We start from the raw sequence: 5195 nt of genomic DNA, 5'->3' as shown, positions 1-5195 counted from the left end.
GGGGGGGGGGGACTAGCAACAGTGACTTACAGACTCTCAAAGTAAAATTATCAAATTTGTGTCACTTTTGCCTGCATGTGAACATAACATGCAGTCCCCCCCATGTTGCTACAACTTAACGTGCATCAATTTACCTGGAAAAAATAAATCCTTATTTAAACTGAAAACATTTTTGACCATTTGATACTGAAAAATAAAATATTATCAATAAAGAGTAATAAATTCATATTGATCAGCAACAGTTTAACTCATGAGTGTTATATAAAACACTTTTTGTCCAGCCTTTTTTTTTTTCTATCATCCAATCAGATGTGGCCGACCAGACACGCCCATTTTTCTATCGTCCAATCAGATGTGGCCCACCTGACCCGCCTATTTTCCTATAGTCCAATCAGATATGACCCTACCCCACCCCGATACGCCTTGTCCAATCAGATGTGGTCCCCCAGATACGCCTTCCGAATTTGCCTGCAGTCATACCTACTTGAACCCAAATGGCTTGGCGGTCCAACTTTGGCCCGCGGGCCCCACTTTGGTTACCTCTTCTCTACGTCGATTCAAGTGTTGCTTCATGAAACCTTTGCTTCTCGTCAGGGAGCTGGGGGGGTTATTTTGGAGCCAGCTTTAACCCAGGGGCTGCCCCCTCCCTCCCTCGGTGCTCCTCGGAGCAGAGCTGGTTGTCGGCAGATGGGGGCGCCTCTCCGCCGTCAGTCAGACACCCCCACAGACCTTGTGTCCGTCGTCCCTCCCCGGCGGGGCTCGGTGACGGGCGGCCAGCAACCGTGAACAGGACTAGGCTCGGTCCGGCCCGATTCGGTGAGCGTGCGTGTGATGAAGAAATCTGGGTGTTTTCAGAAGAAGTGAGGCAGCAGGAGGAGCCGTGCGCGTCCGAGCTGCCTGACCAGATGACCAACTTCTGAAAAGTCCATCTGAGCTGGCTGGCTTTTTTTTTTTTTTTTTTTTTTCTTCGCGTTTTTCCAGCTCCGAACTTCGGAAGAAGTGAGTAAAAGTCACGTTTCTGACAAGTCCAGTGGGTCGAGTTCATTTATAGCTTCACGGTTTAAGGAGCAAACGCACGACTCGGAGCTGCTGAATTAATGAGCTCACTTTTTATTTACGCGTTAGGCTGCTTGTTTCCAAACGTTTCCAACCTCTTAGAATAATCTACATGCTTGTCCTGCTGCAGGGCACAATGAATGCACATCATCAGAGGAAAAAAAGCCCATTTGGTTGTATTTAAAAGTAATTTAGTGGTCTGAGTGAAGTTCTGCACTTTGCTGTTGGAAGAAGACTGGGATGAAGTGACAGCCATGAGTTGATGGGTTTAAACCTTCTACTGTCTCTATTGTGGGCTGTTTTCACTCCACATGAAACAACATGCTGCTCAAAGTTTTGCTTTAAGGTTTTCATCTTTGCAATAGAAAAATTAATGTGAGTCCTTGTTTGTGGCTTTGCTTGCATGATAGAAGAACCATAGTGATGACTTTTTGGACTCATAAGCAGTTTTTTTTATTTTTTTATTTATAGCACAAATCTTAAAACCCTTAAACAACGCAAGAGCATCACTGCTCATTTGGTTTCTGCTTCAAAAACCCAATTTTCTGACCTAATCTGAATCATGAGCGAGACAGCGGGATTGATGGATTATGCGTTTTAGCAGACAGAAAACTTTACTGAGAAGAAATGTGTCGTACATTCAGTGGTGTTTAATTTAGCATGGCACGATTTGGGTTTTTATTTTTGCACAAATTAAAGACGTGACTTGCAGACAACGTGATTCAGCTCATGGCTACATTGAATTTGTTTTTGGTATATTGTGGATTATCATTGTGATCAAGCTCTTTATCACTGCATTGATTGTGTGACGGTGAACTCTTTTCTTAAGCATAATTAGATCCACACAGAGGGACTTTTTTTTTTTAATTTTATTTATTTATTTCTATAGTGCTTTACACCACCACGGTGATGGTGACCAAAGTGCTTCACAAAAACAGTAATTAAAATGACAACAAGTTAAAAGCAAGAAGAAAACAATAAAATAACAAAAAGAGAACCAGAAATGTCACCACGTATATAAGTACTAAAACCTGTTGGAATAAAAAAAAAGTCCTACGCTTCGATTTAAAAAGGGCCAAGTTCAGTAATCTGACGTAGCTCAAGTGGGAGTTTATTCCAGAGTCGAGGTGCGGCCGCAGAAAAGACATCGTCACCCCAGCGTTTATATTTTGTCCTAGGAACAGAGAGCAGGAGCTGGCTGACCTCAGAGACCTGGATATTTATGAATATTGTTTCTAAACAAAAATATAAATTTTCATTATTCCCGACTGTTGCACTGACGAAACCTCTACATTTGATTATTGTTTCCCAGATGTGCTCGTCTTCAGTAACAATGATCATCTCAGAGTTTTAATGAAGGCCTAGCATTCCTTGAAGGGATGCAAATCACCCGTTTGCTTTCATGGAAAAGTTTTAGACTAAGGTCATCTTATAGTGAGAAGTAACTTTATAGTTCCAAAAAAGTTCAGTCGGGTCATCTGGACGGATTTTTCTTGGTTGAAACAATTCATCTTTCACCCGAAAGACTTGATCAGTCTGAGGCCATGCGACAAACTCAGTCCTACAAATAGCACCTTCTCAAAGTGGATAAATCAGTTTGCTGGGGACATGCAGAACTAGCTCTTCACATGTAAAAGGAGGACCATAAATCTGAGGGGCCATTTACAAAGAGCATATTTGAGTGAAACCGCATCTTTCTCTCTGTGGATCAGCTGTTCATTTACACAACACCAGTTGCCCACCCCCCTGATGAATCCAGAGGTTTTTCAACTCACCTCTCGGGAGTGGAGGTTTTCTGGGCAACCGCACGTAGAGTCGTATATGTCACACGAGCACCGACCAACATATTTCTATCAACAGCAATGGCGCTGGAGTATAACACACTGCTTTCTGTCCTACGACTGATGGAGTATAATTTGAGTCTCGTGGTTAATCTACATCGGAATGTAGCTGCTGCGACCGACATCTGTGTTGGGAAGAGACGCCATTCGAATCCAGTTCGAAATCGCTGAATGAGCCTGTCGAGGCAGGCGTATATTTCACGCATCGCGCTGGACTATAACATACCAAATGTGCTGAATAATAACAGTTTAACAATAATAAGCTGTGTTTCTGTTAGTGGTGGGAGATGTAATGAAGCTGTCTGGACATTATGTAAGTCAAGTTATGTGATTTAAACGATGTGAAACATATTGCATGTTAAAGTTGAAAATGAAGACATCAGGTTTAATTTTTATTTATTTATTCATTCAACACCACAAAGTGTATGTCACACAAACACTGATAAGAAAACTGAATACTATGAAAAACACGTTAACCGAACTGCAGACTACAAAGTACATTAATGAACTGGACACTTCCTCTCTGTTGTCATCCTGTGTACTGGCACCATGTTGTTTATCTGGCTTGTTCAGGCTGTCTCTCCTTTTCTTAATGTAGCTTAGAACAGAATGGATTGAATAAAAGAACTGGAGGGGAATTTTAAATGAATAGTTGCTCCAACACCTCTCTCCGACGTCCTCCTTCACCACCGAGGTGTATGCTGTCTTCAGAAGTGAAGTAAACGCACACAAACATTATCCAGAAACTGTATTTACCTGCTGTAACATTGCTCGACAGCTACTGATTGCCACCGGAGTAGAAAGTCCGACATCATCCTCGTCAGTGCTGGTTCGCTCAGCGATCGGTGTCGAGCTGTTAGATGAAGCGGTCGTGCTTGGCGTCAAATCCGTCGACTCGTATCCAGAATCCAGCTTTAAGTTTTGTTGTTACTGGGCTTTCAACCCAGAGGAAGGACCTTACTGAGAGCGTTCCCAAGCATCGCGCATGCACATTAGGTGAATGTACAAAATTCACAGCGCCAACTAGAGACCTGGCATGGCAACTAGAGCAGATTCAGGGGGGTTACTGCAGATACGTGTAAACACCAAATCCGCGCCGTGTCAACGCAGATTTTTTTTCCTCGAAGCAACATATAAAAAAGATAAACAAACAAACAAAAAAGCATACGTTTCCCTCCGCCATTTCCGTGTAAATGGGGCCTAACAATCGATCGCCAGTAACCTAACAATAGATCATTAGTGCCCTGACGGCTGCTTGCTATTCACAGAAATAGCCTGAGGCAAACATGGTCAAAGTGGTTCAAAATGTGTAGCTTTTTTCAAGCTATTAAAAACATTCTCAGTCTCACACCTGTTCGCACTTGGGCTATGTGTTGTGAATGACAGTCAGCTCCCACCACACCAAAAACCCATCCAGTGGTTCATGAGATATTTTACTAACAGGCAAACAGGGTTGACTCCAGCAGGTTGTGCCAAGGTTAAGATGTTATTATTGAGCATGGACTTTGTTGTTTTCAATCAGTTTGACAAGACTGTCAACAAGGAAGAGGGCCGGCAATGGAGGAGGGGGCGTACCAAAGAGACCATCTTATCACAAGCAGAACTGGTTTGTTCCACTTTGGAGTAAGCTGTTGGGGGAAGAATCAGTTTTGTTGTGCGTTTCCTTGACTGATGAAGTCTTCCGGATCGAAGGCGAAACGTTTCAGCACAAAAAAAGAAACTGTCCAGATGACCTGACTGAAAAATGTTGGGTTAAGATAACATCTTAACCCAATCCAGATGTTATCTGGATTATTGAGCATGCATCAGGATGTTAAGATGTCATGTTTCATACATGTTCAGAACGATGCTCAGCTACCAATATCTCAGAGAGAATAATTTCAGTTATAGCTGTGTGGCAGCAGGCCGCTGACGGGGTGTTTTAATAGATGAGTCGTGGGGAGTTGTACGAGACATTAGCTCCATCAGTTTCTCAACAAAAGTACGTGTGATGTTCTTCACCTTTGACAGCCCAGCAGCACGCTGGAAGCCATTAGATATTGCAAATGTCCTCGTGTGCCTATCCATCAGAGGTGGTTGTCAGGGTGTGCTTGTGTGCATCGTACAGAGAGAAACAGCAGCTTTACAGCACATTAGATTTAATGAATATCTATATATCTATATATCTATATATCTATATATATCTATATATATCTATATATATCTATATATCTCTATATATCTATATATATCTATATATCTATATATCTATATAGATAGATAGATAGATAGATAGATAGATAGATAGATAGATAGATA

The 5195-nt window shown here is 42.1% G+C and overlaps 1 protein-coding gene across 1 annotated transcript in view; it reads left to right on the top strand.

Moving 5' to 3' along the window:
* Nucleotides 1–616: 616 nt before the first annotated feature.
* The window catches only part of ghra (growth hormone receptor a), a 32872-nt gene continuing 28293 nt past the window's right edge, over nt 617–5195 (top strand). The window contains exon 1 of the mRNA XM_037680333.1: nt 617–999. The gene's annotated coding sequence lies outside the window, so the exon portion shown is untranslated. The remainder of the gene's footprint in view (nt 1000–5195) is intronic.

Source organism: Nematolebias whitei, chromosome 8 (assembly GCF_014905685.2).
Source record: "Nematolebias whitei isolate Nwh7 chromosome 8, NemWhi1, whole genome shotgun sequence".
Lineage (NCBI taxonomy): Eukaryota > Metazoa > Chordata > Actinopteri > Cyprinodontiformes > Rivulidae > Nematolebias > Nematolebias whitei.
This window is presented reverse-complemented; position numbering and strand designations above follow the sequence as displayed.